Genomic DNA, 16,090 nt, shown 5'->3' with positions numbered 1-16,090 from the left:
TGGGGAAAAGCTCCTCCGGGATCCAATCCTCAAGCTCGGCAGACAGACAATCAAAAGGGAAATACAAATACAAAATACATCGGAGTGATTCTAGATGAATCACTCAATATGCAGAAGTATATTGAGTATTCCTGCAACCGAGCAAGTAGCATAGCACAGAGGATCCTCTCTCTAGGAGGAAGGAAGTTCCAACTCCAACCCGGCCACGTCAAAGTGTACAATGACAGCTTGTGGACCGCGGTGCTGGCATATTGCGCTAGCGCCTGGGCACATCGGCTTGTCGTGCGCGATGACAACATCCGAAAGGTGAGCAGAGTGCAACGCTCGATCCTTATGAGATTGAGTGGAGCATATAGGACGGCCCCCGGGAACGCACTCTGTGCAGTTCAGGGAATAGTCCCTGTGCATCTGAGGATACTCGAACGAGCTGCTAACTACTGGATTAGGAAGAATCTTCCCGAGAAGACAGAGGATATACTCGGCCGTCTGTGCCTAACAAAGGCAGAGACTAAAAGACCGGGTAGTGAGCAGCTGGCAGGCGGAATGGAATGATTGCGAAAAGGGAAGAAGAACCCATGACGTGCTCCCGGATGTGGCTGAAAGGCTGCAAATGGGATATATGCGCCCAGGGAATGGCCTTGTACACTTTGTAACAGGACACGGTCCGTACAATGCTAAGCTTCATCAATCGGGCTTGGATAGAGCGCCACAGTGTGATTGTGGGCGTGCCCCGGGCACGCCAGAACATACTGTCATCGAGTGCGAGCTTGTTCAGCAGGTTCAACCGGCTGAGCGAGCAAGGTTGTTGCATATACCGCTGAGGGACGCCTTGCGTTCTGAAGCGTTATGTGGCGACTTGGGAAGGCTCACCACCGCAATGTCTTCCTTCTATAAGGAACGATACTGCGAGCTTCTCAGAGAGAGGTGTGGTATTCTCCTACAGGAACACAATGGAATTGACGAGCGTCTGCAGCAGGAGTGAAACCTTGTAAATAGTGTAAATATCGTGTACCAAACGAACTCCAACTCGGAGGGATCCGGATGACGAGCTCCTATGCACAGCAGACAACTGACAAGGAATGCTTGCATTCCGCTGAGGAAAGGACTATCCGAGTCTTCTTCCTCTCCCAAACCCTGCCAGGGGATGAGGGATTCCTATGGGTCTCCCGCTGACTCCCAAATGGGAAACTAACGCGTCCCATTGGGTCTGGTAGCGTACGTGGTACCTCAACACGGTAAAAAGTGAGGTAGCTCTCTGGGCGACCCTACCGGGGGAGAGCAGCGGTCAAGGCCCTTCTCCCAAACGGCGACCTACACGTGCTGTTGGGTCCGGGAAGAGATACTGAGTATCTCAGAGTGTACGTGGTACCTCAGCACGTAAAAAAAAGGTAGTCCCGTATTGCTTGGACGATCCTACCGGGAGGGGAGGGCCGGATTCCTGCCTGCAGGACCAAACGGGAACGGGAAAGGTCCAACCCCAGAAATCTGGGCAACGGTACTAATTCCGCGAAAGGGAGGTAACCCTGCAGGATATGGGCCGGTTTCAAACTCAAATGGTGACTTACACGTACCATTGGATCCGGGATGAGATGCACAGCATCTCGACGTGTGTGTGGTACCTCTACACACGGCGGTTGCCAGTTGAACGATAGAGGTAGGCAGGGCCGGGACACAAGCCCCCTCGGGCATTGCCTGAGGTTCCCGGTTTGGGTTGGACTCTGCCGGGTTGTGGTCATACCGTGGGATTCGGTAGCACACGGGAACTAATCCCAGGAACCTGGGTAACGGTGAACATGTCTGGGAGGTGAGCTCGCCTTATAACGCTCGGGCACCATGCCTGCAGAGTATGGTAGGGCCTGACTCGCTAGCAGGACCGCCTCCACCAATAGGTCAACTGGTAGGCACTCACGACTTCGGTCTGGCCGCGCAGTGGGCGTAGTGAATGAGGGTTACACACTTAGGTGTCAAGGTTAAGGGACAAGTCTTAAGGGTGCACTAGTGCACGAGGACAGAAGTCCAAGCACGAGCAACCACGGACGGGTTGCATTACATTCTTGCGGAACCCGTCCATTTAATAGACCGAACGGTCGCGGGCATGCTCCCCATGCATGCAATTAAGCGTGGCATAGTAGACCACTAGCTCACAGTGTCCCTATCTACTATCTAGCGAAACCACAGCCAAGGGAGCGGGCTTGGAAAAATTAGCGGTGAAAGAAGACCCTGTTGAGCTTGACTCTAGTCTGATACTGTAAGGAGACATGAGAGGTGTAGCATAAGTGGGAGACTCTTTACGGGGTCGCCGGTGAAATACCACTACTTTCATCGTTTCCTTACTTCCTCGGTGAGGCGGAGCGCGTGCGTCGTTCTTTGTGTTCGGCGTACGGTATTCTTGAACCAAGTCTGGCAAGTTTATCTTCTCGGACGATCCGATCTGAGGACACTATTAGGCGGGGAGTTTGTCTGTGGCGGTACATCTGTCAAAGAATAACGCAGGTGTCCTAAGGCCAGCTCACAAGTAAACCTTACGTTTGGGTGAATCGAGTTTGACTGAGACACATTTGAGAAAGTAGTACTAAATGTGGTCAGTATTTCAGTGAAGTTGTAGGTGCGAAGCTCCAGGGTATAGGAGATACAGCTACCAGAACATCACATGGAAGTACAGAATAGTCTTCATACAGTTGGAGGTAAAAGCTCTGTAAGACCTCTTGTAACGACAAACGGTGAATAACAAATATATGGGCACATATTAGGACTAGGGGAAAGTCATATAGTAAGGGTATACCTAACGGCGGCCATTTTGAAATCCGCCATTTTGAATTATGGTTAAGTTTTTAAAATAGGAATAGGGTCATGTGATACATGATTTAAGCCGCAAATTTAATCAGAAGAACAACGATGACGTTAATTTTGATATAGCGCAATTGGTAAAAAAGTTACAGGGAAATCAAATATTGTTGCAGCATATGTATTAGTCCTTTACCCCACCTTGTAAATTTTGTGTTAATGATAATTAAATAAAAAGCAGGTGGATAAATATTAGGTCTATGGTAAGAGTTTATGTGATAACAAATGCTGGTTAGTGATAAAGCAAAAATGGTAATACCATTGGATTTATGGTAAAATTTGCTATTAATAAGGTGTCAATGTTATGCGATTTGTTTAAAATTTATGTCTGATTCAAAATGGCGGATTTGAACATGGCCGCCATCAAGGCAACTCTTACCATAGACCTAATATTTATCCACCTGCTTTTTATTTAATTATTATTATTAACACAAAATTTACAAGGTGAGGTAAAGGACTAATACATATGCTGCAACAATATTTAATTTCCCTGTAACTTTTTATCAATTGCGCGTAAATCAAAATTAACGTCACCATTGTTCTTCTGATTAAATTTGCGCCTTAAATCATGTATCACATGACCCTATTCCTATTTTAAAAACTTCACCTTAATTCAAAATGGCGGATTTCAAGATGGCCGCCGTCAGGTATACCCTTACTATATGACTTCCCCCTAGTCCTAATATGTACCCATATCTTTGTTATTCACCTTTGGTCGTTACAAGAGGTCTTACAGGGTTTTTACCACCAACAGTATGAAGAATATTCTGTACTTCCATGTGATGTTCTGATAGCTGTATCTCCTAAACCCCTGGAGCTTCGCACCTACAACTTCACTGAAATACTGACCACATTTAGTACTACTTTCTCAAATGTGTCTCAGTCAAACTCGATTCACCCAAACGTAAGGTTTACTTGTCAGCGAGGACAGAAACCTCGCGTAGAGCAAAAGGGCAAAAGCTGGCTTGATCCTGGTGTTCAGTAAGCATAGGAACTGCGAAAGAACGGCCTATCGATCCTTTTGGCTTGGAGAGTTTCCAACAAGAGGTGTCAGAAAAGTTACCACAGGGATAACTGGCTTGTGTCGGCCAAGCGTGCGTAGCGAGGTCGCTTTTCGACCTTCGATGTCGGCTCTTTCTATCATTGCGAAGCAGAATTCGCCAAGCGTTGGATTGTTGACCCACTAATAGGGAACGTGAGCTGGGTAGACCGTCGTGAGAGAGGTTAGTTTTACCATATTGATGCGCGATCGTTGCCATAGTAACCTGCTCAGTACGAGAGGAACCGCAGGTTCGGATAATTTGTTCATACACTCGGTCGAGCGGCCGGTGGTGTGACGCTACCGTCCGCTGGATTATACCTGAACGCCTCTAAGGTAGAATACGATCTAGACAAAGCAACGGTATCTGGAATCCCTCATTTGGAAGTGTATTTACTACGCGAAGCGTAGGGGTAGGCTCATCCTACTTTACATGACCCATGGTTTGCGGCAGATATATTGTAAGGACGACATTGATTCTTAGAATCTCTGTCGTGAGTTACACCAAGGAGATGTTCAAGGTTGGGACGTGGAATCCTCTGTAAACGACTTAGATACCTGGCGGGGTATTGTGAACGGTAGGGTAGAGCAGTTGCCACGCTGCGATCTGTTGAGACTTAGCCCTTGCTTGGAGGATTCGTCTTTTCGGTTGGACGAGACCTCCGGGGTATCTACGCCACCTCAGGTGGTGTATTTCTTAATTTTATTCGCTCATAATTGGAGACTTTTTGCTCATAATTGCCGACTTTTACTTTGCTTTTTTCCCACTCGCTCATAAGTGCCAACTTTTACTTTGCTTTTTTCGCACTCGCTCATAAGTGCCAACTTTTTCTTTGCTGTTTTCGCACTCGCTCATAATTGCCGACGTTTTGCTCATAACTGCCGACTTCTCTTTATTTTTTTCGCACTCGCTCATAATTGCAGACTTTTGCTCATAATTGCCGACTTTTACTTTATTTTTATCGCACTCGCTCACACTTGCCCATCTTTACTTGACTTTTTTCCCATATATAAAGAGGTTAGTAAGGGGGACCATGTCCCCCTCTCCGGACGCTTTTTAGTTCCATTCGTTTGATCATTACGGTCACACGTACGTGTCTGACCGCGCGTGTTTTCGGGTTAGCGGTCTTACAGGAGATGGAAGAACCTCGCAGGCTAGATTTAAAAGGAACCTTCTTTAGACAGGGGCGACCTAGTCCGTCAATTCTCTACCCCAGTCCGTACTGCCTCCGTGACACCAGATACCACAGTAGTCATACTATCACCGACAAGTACACGTGGCATACACCTCCATATAATGTGTCCGTTCCCAGGAATAGTACACTTGTCTCATTATCAGCATGGTCTCCTTTAATTGACGGCAACAAAGCCATCCACCACCGACATTGCTAACCATCTGGTTGACGTTAAACTTTAGCGTGCACGGACTAGTTTACATGACGGTAACTGCGCCCTCCATCACCGCCATAATTTACCGTATGCTTTATTTTCTTGAACTTCATTAGCTTACACTTATGTGGTGATTTCGTTTTAAATTTGGTTGTTTTAGCTCACAGTTGTGTGCTTTCTATCGACTCAAATTTCCAGACGATGTGTGTATCTTCTCGTGAGAGTACAACTAAGGTCTTATCACAACGTTCTCTTTTTTGATTTTTACCACATATTTTTAAGTATGATAATGGTTTATTTATTTTGAACTTCACAGCCCTGTATTTCAATTTGGAATTTTTACCTACCTCTTCATTCATTTCTTATGTTCTTCCCTTAGAGGCATTTAATTTTTATTAAATTATTTATTTATTTAATCTCGTTGAGAAAAAATCGTGTTCACAGAAAGAAATTCTTCATTCACTACCGAGGTGGCACACGCCAACACCGCGTTTTATCAGATTTCTGCCGTTCCTTCCCATATACTTTGCTGTTGCTATAGTGTGCACGAAGTCCCATGAAATTTTTACCTATCTGCAACGATTATGCACCGGACCAAAGAGTTGCAATAAACCTATCTTTTCTTTGGGCAGGGGGCGTTTAGGTTTGTGAGAAAAAACATGGGTGAGTTTTTATATATATTCCGTGTCATTCCGGTTAAATATGTTTTTATTTCTATACATAGTGGTTTGCCATCGTTCAGATTGAAATTTCACTTTTGCAATTAGAACAGTTTTGTTAAAAACGTGATTTGCAACAACAGCAATTTCAAATGTGAGCGAAAAGTAAAAATACTGGAATTTGCTTTATTTCTGTATCAGCCACCTCGTGGCAAAGCTGTTATTATATGCGCTTCTGGCGCTAGGGATCCGAGTTTTATTCCGGCAAACAGCCTGGGTGGTTCGCCTCCCGTATTAAGCCAAATTTCAACTTTCTTGCACATATTTATTATTATTATTAAAAATGAAATGAAATCTTCAAGATTTATGTCCCACAGTTATGCTGGGTTCAAGGTACACCTCATGTAGAAATTGCACTATTCTGGTTTGAATAATTTCGTTAAAATGGTGGGAGAACGTAATTTAGATTAGCCATGACCACAAGTGTGAGAGAAATGTAAAAGTTTTCCAATTTACTTTCTTACCCTGTTATTGCTCACTCATTGGTACAGAATAGTATCTGGTTAAGTGACATTTATGTTGCTCTACTTCTTGCCGCTTTTTTTAAACTTTATAAATTGTGACGGCAAGTGTGAGCATTTTGACTGCACGCGTGAGCATTTTGACGGCAACTGTGAGCATGTAGACGGCAAATATGAGCCTTATCTGCGCAAATATGAGATTACTAATATTGTACATATTCCAATGCACAGTGTTTAGGTACCTGTAGGCTGGTAATGTCACTAATCTATATTGAATTCTTTCGCCAAGATAGTGGAAAAACAGAATCTGGGATGACCGTCATTCCGAATGTGAAGGAATAAGTAACAGTGTTGTTATTTGCTTTCTCCGTACATCACTGTTCATTGATTGGAGCTGGAATGGATATTCGTCATTTCTTTTCATTGTGTTTATGTTTATCTCCCCACCCCCCACGCTGCTCTAACGATTGTCTTATTTTTACGCTGCATGCCCACACATTTTCATGGCCAATAAACCTCGTTTTAGCCGGACAATTTTCAACCTTCCGCTACATTTTAAACTGTAATAACTTTTTTATTTTTACTTTTGTTTATTATTATTATTATTATTATTTGTAAATGTGAATTGTTATGATGTTTTGTTGTTTTCTGAGATTGGCGTAGCAATTGTGTACACTTTCTTTTGTGAAATCGTATTTGAGATCACTCCTCTACTCTCCACCCAGGATTACAAAGTTGGTTCGGAGTCCAACTCCCTTTTAGCCTCGGTATTGAAAAAGTCTTTGGCCTACTGGTTCGAAGATGATGAGAAAGTGCACTATAAGTCTCAAAGTGGGGGGAGACTCGTATTTCAGTGGTAGAGCTGGTACTGGAAATCGAAACCCAGGTAACATATGAAGACTGTGAGCTGAATCTAGATAGGTGGGATGGCTTGTCTAAAGTAAAGAGACCATTCCATTTTACGTTTTATTTATAAGAATAAAAAAAAAATAAAAATGAGAATACAGATGAATTTTACAAATTGGTTACTTTGAATTACACTTGAAAGTATTACTACACCACGTAAAGAGGAGCACAACCCCTACGTTATTCAATGGGTGCTAGAAGGTTTTTATGCTAAACCGCGATTTATTGGAAAGAGTGAACTTGAACTTCGTACATCGCAACTTGCATTGGCTCAAAGGGAAAAAGTGTTAATTCTCGAAGATGGAATTTGGTCTCGAGTTAAATTAACTTCATATTTGTACTAAACATTCTCAATGTGTTTCTAACAAATCTCCTGGTACTCATCCCAAGTCGAGGGGGGATTTAGAAAAAATAATCACATACCTGAGCTTATACAGAGCGGCCGTGACTAAGGAAGACACACACTCGTCGATCGTCGGCTTCAGAATCAACCGGAGCGGCGAACAAGCCTCGTTTATATAGGCGCTTCGTCCCACGTATTTCTGCCAGTTCTGACGTCGCTCGAACTCTACGTCACGAGCCTCGGCGAGCTTGGAGAACCTATTCTCGCGCATGCTCAATAGTGGCTAAGACATCCAGTTTCTCCATGATTTTTCCCTATCACGCCGGGGTTGGAATTCCTATTTTACATTTATTTTTACAGTTTTTATTTCACGCATAGCTTCAAATACATAATAGATTTCATGTATTTATCGCTTGCGTGGTATTACCTAAATATTGCATCCGGGGACCCGGCGCTGTGATCTGAGTAAATCAAAGCAGGGTCATACCACTATTACATGCGTGAGGGTTGGTGTAAATGAGGCATCAGGTTGCTATTTCAATCTGAACCTCAACTGACTCCGTTCTCCCTTTCTCTCTTTTCCTTACTGCACACACAATTTGAAAAGCGCGGGCGTCTCGCCCCATAATTTGAGTCCGGCTTAGGACTTCGAGGCACAACTGTGTAACAGTTATCCGCCGACCTCGGTAAAAAAATAAACAAAAAAATGTCGAAAGTTATCTTCCTGATATGTATATCCAAATACAGAAACGGTTGTCCAAGGCAAGTTGCTGGGAGTTAAAGGGTTAATATAGACGGGCCTCACGTAAGGCGCTAAGAAACCAAAAACAAAATTTTGGAGATTATGAACGGATAAATTGCAAAAGAGCGGGATTGTAAGATCTCATACATTTTGACTATACTACATTTAAATTCTACAACAGTTCTACTAACAAAATAGTAGATAAACGAACCATATTTAGTATGAAGCTTTATGATTTGGAATTTGTAGAATGAAACCTTACAATCGTGTATCCTTCTAGCTTAAAATTGTCAAGAGGTTTCGTGTGAACTCACAATAGTAGATTTTTTTTTAATGAATTCCTAACCATAGTATTAAGCTTTTACGAATACATTTGAACCATTTACGAGTACAACTTTTAGTACCATAAAGAAAATTAAGAGTTTGTGAGTTTACTGACTTGCTAATTACCAGTATATTTACTGTACTGAGTACCATTATAGTCATACATGTTAAATGTGATTGTCTCAGGCTACTAATATGATTCAGCTAAAAAATGAAAGAAAATCAACAGTAAATACACTCAAACAAAATTAGCGTGAAGCGCTTTAAAGTTTGACTGAGATAAAATTACCATAGCAGTTTTCCTTGTTTGTAGCGTAAACTAAATGGGAAAGACATAATGATATAGAATAGTATACTGTATTGTGTTTGCCGTAATTCTTAAGATATTGCGGGGTTGTGCCTTACAATTTGTGAACAGAGTTCATTAGGTTGTCTCAATAGACCATTTATAAGTAATAAAATTCAGGTGATACTCTACTTTCCTATAAAACCAGTATCAAGTGAATATTGAATATTTATGGCATATAAAGAACTATAACGTGTAAAGTATTTGAGTACAACATTACATATCCTGTAATATATTTCTTTGTAATATAAAAACGATTGTATCCTAAATGCTTAACTCACGTATGTAAAATAACTAGCAATTGACTAATGGTCAACTAGCGGTTAAAACACAATGCTTGATAAATGTTCGAATGCGTCTATACACATTTTATATTAAACTTCATCCTAATGTTATTGAAGAATAAATTTCACATTATTAGCTATTGCTCTCTACATTGGCTGCAATAAGTGTAATATATAACTTACTGTATAGCTCTGTTCTATACAAATGATCACAGTATGTATATCTGTTTTTATAAACTTTTTTTTTTTAACTTCTACTCAGTCTGTTTGCTATTTCGACCCCGATTTGGTTTCTCTCATCCTGTGTGGTATGCATTACACTAGACACATTGATATTTACGTATACTGACAATGTACAGACATTACAATCGAGTAGCGCATTTTAGCGCACCTAAGGATTACATATAACAACTCTAGATTTCTTTTCGTGAATCCATGGGAGGTTGTGTCAATAAGGGGGAGACTGAATAGTTGAAGGACTGACCCTATGGTTAGTGTGTTAGTTTATGCCCTAATGGCCTATGGTAATAACAGATACAAATTCTAATAATCAGGGATGCAGTTACATTTGCTATACCAGAGTACATGTTTTTTTGTTTTTTTTTTTTGCAGGGGATTACATACGTTTCTTTATAATTAGGGGGGAATGTTAGGGGGGGGTTATAGGTTAGTATTGTTAGTATTGTTAGTATTCCTATTCTTATTATTACTAAAAAAATGTATTGGTATTAGCATTCGAACTTTATCTTTTGTTTTTTTTTCTATACAAACGAAAAATAGTATTAGCATTCGTATTTTATGTCCCTTTTTTTTAAATACAACTCGAAATCGAGAGGGATTTCTTTGTGGTTACAAAGGAAATTTACGAAGTAAAGTTACATCATGTTTCATCATGTTGGTGGTTCTTGTTGTTTTATAGGATAGATTTTAAACACAAAAGTTAACCACAACATAAGCTATGGCTGATATGTTTTTAAAACACACCGGAAGTATGTTCCGTTCTTTCTTTTAATTCAACTAACCTTGACTGATAACAACCATAAGTTTCCGTTTGTGGCGAACTTTTCTGTTTTTAAATCTTAAATACGTAGTGTAAGTAATTTAGTTATGCGGAGAATAATTCTATATGGAGACGTCACGGTGACCTGTTGTTGAGCAACAGTTAAATACAATGTGCAATGGATAATTTAATAAATTACTTCCTTGTCTTTTTCATTTCGGTGTTTGCCAAAAGATAGCTATACAGAGGGTTCCAAAAATTACGGTCTTTAACATGGTGGAATGAAAATGTGGAAAGTCGATTACTATACTCACATATAGGCTTCTTCAAATGTCTGAAACAAAACTTGTGCTTTTACTTGACCAAACAATAGGATTTTAATTCCTATATTCAGACAATAACTGTCCATGGCTTTTGGTACATTAGATCATGCGTACTACAATGAAACTGAGTTATTTCATATATTGAAAAAGTTTTAAAGTATCTTGACGTTGCTTACAGTCTTCTTATGATTTGTCACAACGCTGATTTGAAAGAGATTTTATTACTTTTACATTGAGTATTATCACTCGTCCAAATTTCTGTGTTTGTCCTGGTACGAAAAGAGTTTTTCACCTGTAAGCAATGAACTGAACTGATGTAGGTAAATAGGAGTCTGCCCGTAGATAAACGAGATTTCCTTGTCACTGCAGAAGTTTATATATTTTGTGGCACAGAGAAAGTTTTGTATCCGGATGAAAGTTCAGATTTTATAAATAACTGTTGTCCACTACCAAACAGTGATGGATCGAAACAATAACAATAGTCAATTTCCATATCGTCCCTCTGGGTCAGCCCTGGATGGGGCCGACATGCTGTGATCTGGATCCTTGGATACCTCCAGATACCAGGTCGGTGGGGGGGGCTTACTCTAGACATCACACTGGGAATGCAATGGCTAGAGATCTGCAATCAAACAGACTATTAGCTTACATTATCATTAATGCGTTACATATTAACCTTGGCGTATGCAGAGTACTTGGTTAATATAGTAAGTTCCACTGTATCCTTCTATTAATTGTTCATTTTTTTTTTAAACTGGGCTGACCACACATCAGTTTAGGAAAGGTATAGTGATCGATGGAACCTACGAAGGTTACCCAAAATGAGGCTAGCTGAAAGTGAGATTCGAATAAGAAAAATGTTTTTCGTTCAGATGTCCTAAGTGTGCTGACCACACATCGTCAGAATCTAGGCATAGATACTTGTCTAGATAATGTCTAGGCAAAGATACCTGTTTAAATAATGTATTAATATCACTATGAGGTTAAGGATCAATTTTGTACCATGAACAAGTTAGATTAGAAGTCTGGAAATAAGTGTATGTGCGCTGACCACACATTACTATTAGGATGCCTCTTGGGTTTGAGCGGTAATGATGCGAAGAGAAAGATAACATCCTGGTGGAAACAATTTCTTCACAAGATGATTTATGTACCTAACTCGGTTGTTTCTTTGTGAGTGGAATGATAATGAGGGAGGAAAGTGGATTATTAAAATATACTTTTCATTTACTGCTATGATTAATGGGTGATGAATCAGCTGGTGAGTAATTCCAAGGTGCTTTACAAGATGGACAATACTTTATTAGAACAACGTCAGGACGTAATTACCATATTGACATACATTTGCCGTATATTTTGTTTTGAGATGTAGCCTGGCTGAGGAATAGCGTGTTAAAAGGAAGTTTGAATTTAGCCAGCGCGGCGGAAATGAGCTAATTATACAGCTTGGTATAATGATAAGTGGCTTGTAAATTATCAGCTCAGCTGACGAATGTTCGGAGAGAGAGGGGACAAGGGGGTTTTGCATCGCAACTGAGAGAATGCATCTAGTATACTGTTACAGACGCCGGCTTCAGACCAGGGACATCTTAACATTGTCAGATAAGTATATTTGCATTGTTTTCCTAATTTAGAGGATAGGAGTGGTCAGTCGTTTGTTTGGATTGCTATGCATGAGTACGAAAAGTTTGTTCTATACGGTCTTTTATACCTTGAAATGTTAATATTATTTACCCTTTTTTTTTTGTTAAATTGACTTTTAACAAGGATAAAACTTAGCAAGTTGATGCCATACTTTTAAGTTACTTCGTAAACCACAGAACTATTACACAGAGTTTAGATTCAACAAGATTTAATTAAATTTTAATTATACCTTTACAGATATACCAGTTAAGAGGATTAGTTCCAAAGTATCGTCAAAATTTCTGGCAATTAATTGAACTAAAAACTTAAAACAAACTCAAGAAAAACTGATATAAATTTTAAACATGCAAAATTTCATAATTGAACTGCATTTCTAGTTTTACACTTTATTACACCTTGTGTACCCATAGTGTTCAAGATAAGACGTATCTCACAATAGGGCAATCTAGCTCGTGATAAATGCTCAGTTAACGTGCATATTATTTTTTTTTTACAATTGTAGTGTCTCGCTAAATCTTTGATAATGTGTTGTCTCAATTGTTATAGGTTTCTTGGATTAATATTGTAAGGTTCGGGAGCTTTGTAAAGTTAATTATTGACAAATGAGGCCCTCAAAGGAGGCAGTCTTATCTTGGGCACATTTTGATTTGTTCATTATATTGCATCCCCTTTTGTAGGTAGCTTAGTAAGAATAACAAAGGAAAATGTCAAATTCTTTTTTTTTTTTTGAAATAAATGGATATTCAAGTGATTAAAAAAAATAACTTTAACCTATAACAAACATAAGAAATGAAAATGAATAGTCAGTTATCTCCAAGTAAATTGATAATCAAATGATTAAAATTAATAACTTTTAACAAAAATATAAAAAAGGAACATGAATACTCAGTTATTTCCAATGCGCAGGTCTTTTCACTTCTTCCCACCTGGGCCGGTTCTGCTGTTATACTTCTGAAAGGAAAGGCCTGAAACGAAAAACTCTCTCACACACACACGCACAGTATTATAGATTGAGTGTAGTGTCCCGGCTACTTAATAGTCGAAATTTAACGAACTTTGTAGTTAAGACATGACTGGATTTAACTAATAGTTACATTTATCTAATTTCTAACTATTAAGTATGAGGCTAATTATTGCACTGTGCTAATTATTAAGTATGATAACCAACGAGTTTAAATAAGTTCTTAACTTTGTGGTTCATATTTTTCAGCTTGTTGGGGTATACGTATCATCCTTTGCTCGAAGAACGCACAGGAAAGAGAAAGAAAGACGTTATGTTTCCAGAGACAATGAGGGGAGGTTTCCTGTTACGGGGTAAGTACCATCTCCCTGAATTGTTAGTGTATTATTTTTGAAACATGCGTTTTCCCTTTCTTCACGTCAAATTACCAATTCGTTTTACTAGTGAGTGTTAACATAGTTTAGTGCTGAACTCGAGTGCAACGAAATCGCAGTTCGTATCCTGGGAATATCCCATACCGGTTTCCATTATCACTGAATTAAGTGAAAGCCACAATGAAAGATAGTGACCAAAGTCATAGTTAATCAGTGATTATAAGAAGTGCGTGTTGCATTACTTGTGAATGTAGTGAGTGTTTCCCTAAGGAAAAACAAAAACGTTGTTTAGTGTGTGTCACTCATACAAAAAGTGCGTGAGTCGGGACTCGATCTCCGACTTATCTGTTTCCTTTCAAAGCTGGATACAATCGCGTAAGTGCCAATAATCACCGGAAAGTGATGTCATTTTGACAACGATATTAAGTTTGACTGGAATATTTCGGGTCTCGAACTCAGGACCCCTAGTGTAGATAGTGATGATATGTGGTAAACTAAGTGCCTATTGAGAGTATTTGATTCTAACCTACTTTCACATAACCAATTCAATGACAAACTTGCGCTCGTGCGGAGCGATCATTTAAATATAGGATAAAAGAAATGATCCATCGGGGATCGAACCACAGGTCGTTAAGAACCAACTGCTCAACTGAAACTATGGTGTATCCCAATCGTGATAATTTATGGGGCAACATTATTATTATTATTCATTTCGTTGTGATATCATTTCCATATTATTTTTTTCTAATTTCCCGTCATAAATGTTGGTGTGTATAGAGGTTACACGCAACAACATCCTGAGTCCTTGTTAACAGCTGGACTCACTTCCGCCACCCTATAAGAGGTGATTTGCTTTTAGTTTTAACGCTGAATGAAAGACGAGTGTTGAGGAAGTATCCGTGAACAATTTAAGTATTTGCATCGAAGCAAAATGCTATTCGATTAACTTTTAATTTTTAAAGATTACACTTTTGTTTGTTTATTTTGACATTTTATTTCACTTAAACTTATAAATACTGTCACGTTCTTATATTTATATTCTAAAGTTCGTGTGCGCCGTGCGCTGTTATGGTAAACAGGGCCCCCTATGGAGGGGGCCACCAAATTTTGAAAGTCTCCTGACTTGTAGTTTAAAATCCTTTGACGGGCATAGTCATAAGTGTAATTCTGAATAGAATTAAGTTATTTTATACTAGATTCATTAAAACCAAGTTGACAGAGCTCGAGTATCCTTAATGTGTGTCCTGAAAATTATGAAAGATTCTATTATTCGAGTATTGAACCTCATTACGACATGTTGTATACGTAATGATTCTCTTCCAATGGTTTATTATTTTTATCATTATTATTATTATTATTATTATTATTATTATTATTATTATACTGTACCAGTGATAGTGTGTTGTATTATCAGCGTTATGTACCTTTTAATCGAATCAAGCGAAGGTTTTAACTTGTATGAAGGCAGTTACACAGGGATGATTGAAAAACACGAGTATAGTGGTGTAGTGGTAGGACAACATCTTGAATGTTACTATAGCCCACAATGATGTCATTTTTTAACCGTTACATTACATAACATGGCGATAGTAATATACTCAAGTTAGTTACAATCAGCGGGTTCTAGCCCATTACCCAATGATGGGAGGACAGAAAAAAAATGGGGGGGCTCGATCTACCCCCAATATTCTTACGAAATACATATGGTAGCCTTAACCTAAGTTTATCTTGCCACAATGAAATAATGATACGATATGATACTATCTAGTATTTTGATAAACATCATTAATGTTATTATACTGAAAACATTATTCTAGAATGAGTATCACTGTTAATACTTGATCATAATTCAACATGAACTGAACATAACTTAAAGGTAATGTAATCTTACTGACTAAATGTAGGGAAGTATAGTACACAAGTAGCTATTTACATTCTTTTAAGAAAATGAATAGCCGATACATATATAATTGTAAATGCATTATGTACAATATGCGCAGTATGCTAGTACATTGCCGTAGTTTGCCAATAGATTGGCCATCGCTAAGAGATTGGTCATGTTTACAGCAGCATAAGGTCACTTGTGTTCACCCAGAAGGGGTCGCAGAAAAATTTTCACTCATATCTATGAATACGAAGTCCACAGCAGCAGCAACCATAACATGTCAGAGACTAAGGCGTATTTCTCCTTATTTCGTTTTCTATTTTATTTTATTTTTTTTTAATTTAACCAATATGCTTCCCGCCCGAACTACGCGAAAAAAAATAAAATAAAACTAATAATTGCTCAAGGAAAAACAAACGGGGTAGGCATTGTGTGGAGTAGCCTATGTAAATATCCGGTGGGGGGGGGGAATGACGCTCCCTTTTTTTGTATAGGTAGATAACCCG

At 39.3% G+C, this 16,090-nt stretch overlaps 1 pseudogene; it reads left to right on the top strand.

The window, feature by feature from the left end:
- Positions 1-2,129: 2,129 nt before the first annotated feature.
- LOC145688731 (large subunit ribosomal RNA) lies at positions 2,130-4,522 on the top strand (annotated as a pseudogene).
- The last annotated feature ends 11,568 nt before the right edge of the window (positions 4,523-16,090 follow it).

The sequence above is a fragment of the Thermobia domestica genome, chromosome 6, assembly GCF_964235325.1.
Source record: "Thermobia domestica chromosome 6, izTheDome1.hap1.1, whole genome shotgun sequence".
NCBI lineage: Eukaryota > Metazoa > Arthropoda > Insecta > Zygentoma > Lepismatidae > Thermobia > Thermobia domestica.
This window is presented reverse-complemented; position numbering and strand designations above follow the sequence as displayed.